Raw genomic sequence first — 9,158 nt, 5'->3', positions numbered from 1 at the left:
TAATGAAATGCTTCTTCTAATTATATGATTATTAAATAAATAATTAAAAAAGTTAAACATAAAAAAAAGATCATTCACCGTGATCAAGTAGACTTTATCCCAGAAATGCAAGGATGGTTCAATATATGCAAGTCAATAAACATTAATCATATAAATGGACTCAAAGACAAAAAATACATTGTCATCTTAATAGATGCAGAAAAGGCTTTTGGTAAAATTCAGCATGTATTTATCTTCAAAGTCCTGGAGGGAATTGGACTGAAGGGAACATACCTCAATATAATTAAAGCTATATACAACAAACCCACAGACAATATCATTCTAAATGGAGAAAAACTGGGAGAATTCCCATTGAAATCAGTAACCAAAAAAAGGATGTCCACTATCTCCACTCCTTTTCAACATAGTGCTTGAAACTCTTTCTATAGCAATAAGACAGGAGAAGGAAAATAAAGGAGTACTAATTCGAAAAGAAGAGGTCAAACTAACACTTTTTGCAGATAATATGATACTATACTTAAGAGATCCCAAAAGTTCCACCAGAGAACTCCTAGACCTGATCAACACTTTCAGTATAGTGGCAGGTTAAAAAATCAATCTACAAAAATCAGTAGCCTTTCTATATACAAATAATAAGCAATTGGAGAAAGAATACAGGGAAATGCTCACTTTCACAATTGCTGCAAAAAATTAAAATATCTTGGAATAAATATGACAAAAGAAACCAAAGATCTCTACAATGAAAGTTTTAAATTCTTAAAGAAAGTGATTGAGGAAGACACCAGGAGATGGAAGGACCACCCATGTTCATAGATTGGAAGAATTAATGTTGTTAAAATGACCATCCTACCAAAAGCAATATATAGATTCAATGCAATCCCAATTAAAATCCCCTTGACACACTTCACAGAATTAGAAAAGAAAATCTGTAAATTCATATGGAGGCACAAAAGATCCTGGATAGCCAAAGCAACCCTGAGGACAAAGAGCAACACTGGGGGGATTACTATACCAGATCTCAAACTATACTACAGAGCCATAGTCATAAAAGCAGCATGGTACAGGTACAAAAACAGATGCATAGATCAATGGAACATCATTGAAGATCCAAACCTGAGTACATGCAATTTCAGCCACCTGATATTTGACAAAAGTGCCAAGAACACACAACGAGGGAAAGAAAGCATCTTCAACAAATGGTGCTGGCAAAACTGGATCTCCACCTGTAGAAGAATGAAACTAGATCCTTATCTTTTGCCTTGCACAAAAGTCAATTCCAAATGGATCAAAGACATCAATGTGAAACTAGAAACCCTGAAACTATTAGAAGAAAATATTAGCAGTAACTTACAGGATATAGGTGTAGGAAAGGATTTTCCCAAGTTGCTTGGGAATTAAGGTCAGCAATCAATAAGTGGGACCTCATTAAACTAAAAAGTTTCTGTACAGCAAAAGAAACGATCAAAAAAAAAATGAAGAGAAACAGAATGGGAAAAAAATATTCACCAGTGAAACATCTGACAGAGCTTTAACATCCAGAATATATAAAGAACTCAAAAAACAAAGAATCGAGAAACCAAATGATCCAATTAAAAGATGGGTTAAAGATCTAAACAGAGAGTTCTCAAAGGAAGAAATAAAGATATCTAAGAAACATCTCAAAAAGTGTTTAACATCGTTAATAATTAGGGAGATGCAAAATAAAACCACCCTAAGGTATCACCTTACCCCAATCAGACTGGCTACGATCTTGAGAACAAATGATACCAAATGTTGGCGAGGATGTGGAGAAAGGGGAATGCTCATTAACTGCTGGTGGGATTGCAAACTCATGCAGCCTCTATGGAAGACAGTGTGGAGAACTCTTAAAAAAACTAAAAATGAACCTACCATATGACCCATTTATACCACTCTTGCCATATACCCAAAGGACTCATCCTATTGTAAAGATTGTACAGCCATGTTTTATTGCTGCTCTTTTCACAATAGCTAAGAAATGGAAGCAACCTAAGTGTCCCTTAACTGATGAGTGGTTAACAAAATGTGGTGTATTTACACAATGGAGTTCTATTAGCAGTAAAAAAAGATGAAATAATGCAATTTTCAGGTAAATGGATGGATCTAGAAACTGTTATACTATGTGAGGTAACACAGACTCAGAAAAACAAATGACTTATGTTCTCTCTCATTTGTGGCTCCTAGCACCAAATTCTTTTAAATTCCAGATTCTTTTAATAAGAAGATGCATTATAGTAGTCCCTTCTGCATGAATTAACTACCATCATCACAACTTTGGCTGAGCCTAATCGCTAAACATAGCCACAATTGGGCTTGTTGACAGTTGTTCTCAGTCATTAAAGGAGTGCCAAGCAGGGTCATTGGACCCTCACTTGAGTATCCAGCCACTCTTCCCAGCCAACTAGTCTAGCCTTGGAAGACAAAAGAAAAATGATGAAGAACCCAATAGAAGGATGCTTTTGGAAGCCCTTGTCAAGAAACTCCAATAGGCTTTCATATGAACATTTGAAAATTGCCCTGTTCTGACTTTTCTCTAGTTCCCTGTCTAGAACTTGTAATGCTAATTACTCTTGACTTTATTTCTCCTTCACATCTCCTATTCATGATTCAAGGACTTTCTTCTTCCCTTAGAGACAAGAGGTTTGCAATTTGGGAGCCTTTTAGATAGACCCACTGAAGGGGTACTCCAGTTGCCTCACCCTGCATCACTGTTCAGCATGGAAGAAGCCAGAGTGGTCGGCATCTCTATTTCAAAGAAATGTAGCCAGTTTCTTGCTAAAAATCAAAATGTCCTTGGGCCTGTTAGCAACATACTCTGTTCCAAAGGCCAAAAATATCAAAAGTATTTGGGAGCTTGTATCTAATCCTTAAAAGACTTTAGGCTTGTCTCTTCAGAAGGGGGAATGTTGGAGGGGAGGGAGTGGGCATGGATTTGATAAGAATACCTTATATACATGTATGAAATTCTCAATAAAGTTTTGTAAAAATTTAAAAAAAGAAGATATGACCCCCATTGAAAATTCTTTATTTTTTACCTTATTTAATACTTGTTTTAGTGATTGTTTCACTTACTGATTGGTTATTGACAAACCTACAGAAATTTCCTGGAATAATTCAGTGATGTGCTTAATTTACATGCCTTCAATTTGGCAGTTTAGGATGCATCCAACTATACATTGCTGTTCTCTGTGGGGTCATTCATGTCTGCAGACTAAAGCAGTTTGGAAGACAGCCATCCTCCGGTTGCCTATGGACCTTGAGGGTCTCAAGTAGAGGTTTGTTTTGGTCCTTTGTGAAACCAATTCCAAAATAACAAAAAGTGTGATGATTTTATTCAGGGAAATATTTGTGTTAGGAAAACATGAAGGAGATCAGATAAGTATGATGCCAGTCAGAACCTCAGCAAAGAGGAGGGGAAGGAGAGTGAAGAACTGAGCTCTGAAACTCATGAAGTTGGATGAAGAAGTGACAGAGCTGCAGGAGCCCTTTAGCCAAATACAACTAGCCATGAGATAAATGAGGTTTCATGTGACTAGCACACAAGGTTTTTGGATGAGAGCAACCTGAGGAAATGTAGTTTTAGCATAATGGTCACAGCTTAACTTCATAGTGCAGTAGCTGAGCCCTAGACTGTGCCCTGTTTACACAGCCCTAGAATTAGTATGACTGGTCCTGTTTTCTGATAACCTAGCTCACATAGTTAACACATCAGGTCCAGAGTCTACCAATCAGGAGAGCAAGAACTCTGAAATATTTCTGGAAGACTAGGATCACAGCTGGAAAGCAAATATTTCTGATGCATTTGACTGGTCAAAACAGTACACAGGAACGTAAGAGTCTTCAGGAGAGGAAAGGGACTCTGTCTTGTGGAAACTGCCTCTAAATCATATTACTTATGGAGGAAGGAATAGAAATCTGTTGCTTTAGTTGCAATTGAGTGAAATTGACTCTGACTTTTTGACTTTCTGTTTAATATTTGTAGATTTTGCTGCTGCCTCATGGATGGACAAAGTATATCCTTCTATGCAATGGATCATTTCTTCGGGGATCTCAATTTCATTATTGAATTCTGCTGACTGTGGAATACTTTCAATATCAAGAATCATGTACTCTGCAAGCCAAGAAGGACAGCTGCCTTTCATCTATGCTATGCTTAACAATCACCACTGTCCAGTTGTCACCATCATCCAGATTACCATCTTATCTTCAGTTTCAATAATACCTTCAGATTTAATACACTCAATTAAATATCTGATGTTATCATCCAATATTCTAACTGTGCTAAATATGATAGCTTTACTTATATTGAGGTACCAGAAGCCCTATTTATCCAGACCTCAAAAAGTAAGTCAAAGAACTAATACTAAATTCCTACTTACTTTACATGAATAATAGTATTTCAGCAGTGCAATGCTTCTAGACAACTTAAGCCCAATCTTCAAAATATATAACCAGCTCCCCAATGATCAAATTTGTGATATGGAACTTTTTGGCTACTTTTTTTATTATATAAAATCGCAAAATCAATTCTTTGCAGAAAGATAAATGCCATTTTCTTTACCATTCATAAACTATGCAATAATTAGAGGGGAGTAGAATATTGGCCTTACTCAAAAGTATCTGCTTAACTAACAACCCAATATATGTAATGCACCCTTGCCTTCTTTCTATGTCCTTGGCATATTATTTATTATCTATAAGATAATGAGAAAAAACATCAACTGGAAGGCTTATAATTATTTTAAATTTGAACTTAACTAACAAGATAAAATCAGTACTAACTCTGAAATAATTATTGTATTCATTTTTTGCTAGGGATTAAACAGAGCAACACGGCATGTGCATTATCACTTAACCATGTGTACAGACCCCAATAAATATTCTTTCAAAATATTTTATTATTTTTATTTTATGTGTATGAGTGTATTACCTACATGTATGTAGTAAGTTGTGCAATGCCTATGGAGGTCAGAAGAGAGCCTTGGACCCTCTTGAACTGTAGTTACAGACGGTTGTTAGCTACCATGTGGGTACGAGGAACCCAAACCCAGGTCCTCTGCAAGAGCAGCCAGTGCTCTTAATCGTGGAGCCATCTATCCAACCCCTAAGAAATATTCTTTATCTTTTACCGTACACTAGGGAGATACAGTCCCAAGACCAGGCACAGAGTCTGAAAAGCAGAACATGTCTAGATGTCAATTTATATTTGGTACTAAGATCTGTACAAAGGTGTGAGTTAAACTGTGCAAGTTATCAAATACAGCTGGATACAGCTTTTACCTGAAAAGACTATGCTGACAAGAGAGGTTCAAGTAAATGAAAAGAAAGCATGCAGATATGCAGCCCATAGAGCTGCATATACCTTTTATAATCCTCCAGACTCAAGACAATCAAGGGTTCATACTGCACACACTAGGAAAAAGGGACAGGGACCAGTCTTTTATTTGCTACTATGATGAATATTTTGTTTGTAAGGGACACATTGGGGAAGATCTTTCTGATCTTGGCATAGAAATATTTGAATCTCACCTAAACAGCTGATTTGCTTGTGTCTTGTAGTGGCTGATTTTAGAATTCAGAAAGAGCTTTATGGCATGCATTCTTGTGAATAAAATTTATTTTGAATCTGTTTTTCTTTATTTGTTTCATTCTATTTTTTTCTTTTCATCTATTTTACCTTAGTAAAACAAAAGCCCCAACTTTCTATAGTATGAGCTTTAGGTTCTATAGTCTTTGTTTTGTGCCTTTATCATGTTATACACATGGGCAATTGGCCCATGTCAAATGATTCATCATAAAGACGATGGGAAAGCAAACTGAGAATCTCATGTATTCTGTCAGTCAGTATAATAGGTACTTAAGTTTTATTTGTAATTTGAATTCCCAGGTTCACATGTGGGGATAATGATTCATTCAGTCTTCACTGGACTATATGAATATTGATTATCATGGGATGTTTCAATAGATTGATGCACTGAACCAATTATAATAAACACTAACCTGGGACTAGGGACATGGCCAGTTAAGAGCACTGGCTGCTCTTGGAGAGGACTTGGGTTTGATTCCCAACACCTATATGGCAGATAACAACTGTCTCTAACTCCAAGTCCAGGGCATCTGACACCCACTTCTGACCTCCTAGGTCACTGCACAACACATGTGCACTTACATGCATGCAGGCAATACACTCATACACATAAAATAAAAATAACAATATATACATATTTTTAAAAAGAACACTAACCTATACCATTTGCCATATTCTTTTTCCCCAAAATGACTTTCTTTTAACCAGTCACCATGTTGAAAACAGTGAATGGAGATCTTTGACTTGAGTCATTCTTTCATTCAGCTAATATGTGATGAATGTCTCACATTTCAGACATTCATCTAGGCAGCTTAGAGAAATGAGATTCAATATTAGATCATAATCTTAGTCATCTTATACAAGATTAAGAAGTTAAATATATAAATACCATGAAGCACACTGTTCTGAAGTATAATGAATGTGTTTCTCATAATGAGATCAAAGATCAATATTACATCAGATACTGCTATGCAAACAAAGAATCTGAGTGTCAGATTCATTAAGTAATCTAACATATAAAGCCAGACAACGACAGTTAGCTTCCTTGACAGGAACCTTCGTTATCTGTCCTGAGCATGCAGGACAGTAAGCTGCACATGTGAGCTGTTCTATGAATAACACTGGAAGGAATGGGTGGCTAAGAGAGCAGCGCCTATTTCAAACCAGAATTCTGGGACTGGGAAGTGCTTTCCTTCTCTTTCCTTCATTTGATAATGATGCTCTAGAATGAATTAGCTCAGGATTCTCTGAAGATGTGTTATGAACAAATAGTTATAACAGCTGAGTTTTCTAACTTACCACATCAAAGTTTCAACAGCATTACAAAAATAACTTGGTTAAATTTTGTTTATGAGACATGTCTTTTAATGCATCCTTTACTTCGACGCCTACAAAAGAGCACTGATTTGAGTAGATGAAGGTCATTCTGATAGAAGAAAAATTAATAACTTTTATAAAAGAGTGTCTGCAGTTAATTTATTTCATAAAATGGAAAGCTGAGAGACCTCTAATTACATCTGAGGACATGTTTGCAGTCTTCTCCATTTGGGACACATTTGTAAGTGCTCTGTTACAGAAAATTTTGAGAACAAATTATTTTCTCATCTTACTTTTTTTTTTTTTTAAGTTTCAGGTATGGCTGCCATTTGTGTTTGGATCCACAGCTTCCTCTTTGTTTCTGCTTGTCATGCCAATGTTTAACACACCCACAACGGAGCTTATCTATCAGGTCATCTTTCTTCTCAGTGGACTTCTGTGTTACTGGCTTCATATTCACCCTTGTCAACATTCTGGATTTTTTGATAAAGTCATTTGTTATTTACAATTTCTATTCAATGTTTCCCCACCTGAACATCCAAATGAATGCTTTTCTGCATGAGATAAAAAAGATCATATGAGAAATTTCTAAATATACTAAACCTTAATATGCAAACATTTTTATAAATTCTTTAATTTTTGTTATCATCTGTTACACAAATTCCCCTTCTCCTACACACTCCAAAACTATGTAGCAGGGATTCCCTCTCTTTGCTATATTATAAATAGCAAGAAGAGAAGAGGTCAAAGACCCTAAACACAAAATTAAATTACGTGAAAATGTTAATTTCTATGAGGTAATAATATCATACACTGGAGTTCCACAATGCACCCTACAAATATGCATCAGTATTTTACAGTTATCAAAAATTTGCAATGTTGAAGGAGATTAAAAAAGACATAATGTAATATAAAATTACCACATTTTACCCCATTAATATCTATGATTAATACATTTAACAAATTTTAAAATCGTTATGTAATATTTTATTTTATTTTTTTTTGTCAGGTGCAGGCTGCCTGCTCCCCAGAGATCAGCCAACAGGATATTGGCGAAATCTATCCTGCCTGACCCATATTCGAGGCACACCCAGTTTGGCCCCTGGAGAGCAGCTAAGGCGATACTGGCAAGGCCTAACCAGCTGACCTGGGGCTGAATCTGTACAGGTCAGTCTCTGATAATCAGTCCCCAGGTTCATTTCTTTCTCTTAGTAGTTCTGCCTGGGTGCTGCTTATACAATTCCATATGATAAATGAAACTCTTCCTAGGCACATGCCTTTGTCTTAGAATTTGTGTTTGTCTATTGCAGGCACAAGTACATGTGATTAATGAAACTGTGATTATTGAAAATGCATGGTTCAAAGGAACTTGTGGTTTTGTGCTATCTTTCTAGAGCATATTTTTTTTCCTGCTTTGAGGCAAGGTATTAAAACATTGTTTTCCTGCAATAAAGTGCCTGTATGGTCATCGGTCTGTGGGTCCTCCTAATCCCAGCTGTTTCTGTGTCTGTGTCTTTTTTCCTTAATCCCCTGCCCTTCCCCCTCAGGTTTTTAGGATCCTTTGCAGCTGGACTACAGCATTTATTTATGAGACACAGACTCACTATGTAGTCTCAGCTGGCCTGGAACATGTTATGTACACCAGACTGACCTCAGTCTCATAGAGATCTGCCTGCATCTGTCTCCTGAGTAATGGGATTAAAGATGTGCACCACCACACCCAGCATAATTTTCCATTTTAATAACTCAAGTAGTTTTGCTTATCATCATGGACTTCCTTCAGCTTATTTCACACTACTATTTTTCATATCGGAAAAATTTGATTCACACACAAATCCCATACTGTTTAGTCGTTATATGCTTTAAACAGTTGATGACTTTTCACCACTGTATGCAAGTCTGAAATTTATGCTTACAAATTCATCACTAAATATAACTAAATTCAAATCTCTTAATAAAACTCTTCCTACATACTGATGTAAATTATTTCCAATACCAATGACTAGAATGTGTTTTAATTTAAAACATGGGTTCAGCCTTTTGACAATGTCATAGATTAAACTGTAGCTCTCAAAGGTAGCATCACAGCTTAATTCATGGAACCTGTGAATATGACTTTATGTTGAAAAATACTCTTGCAGATGTGATTAAGTATCTGGAAATGGAAAATATTTTAACCTGTATGCTATATAAGCCAAAAGTGATTACAATTATCTTTATCAGAAGGAGACTGAAG

At 36.0% G+C, this 9,158-nt stretch overlaps 1 pseudogene; it reads left to right on the top strand.

The window, feature by feature from the left end:
- LOC103737250 overlaps window positions 1-7,484 on the top strand; it is a 17,763-nt pseudogene extending 10,279 nt beyond the window's left edge.
- The last annotated feature ends 1,674 nt before the right edge of the window (window positions 7,485-9,158 follow it).

Source organism: Nannospalax galili, unplaced genomic scaffold (genome assembly GCF_000622305.1).
Source record: "Nannospalax galili isolate Female #2095 unplaced genomic scaffold, S.galili_v1.0 scaffold370, whole genome shotgun sequence".
Lineage (NCBI taxonomy): Eukaryota > Metazoa > Chordata > Mammalia > Rodentia > Spalacidae > Nannospalax > Nannospalax galili.
Note: the sequence above shows the minus strand (reverse complement) of the source record. Positions and strands in the feature narration are given on the sequence as shown.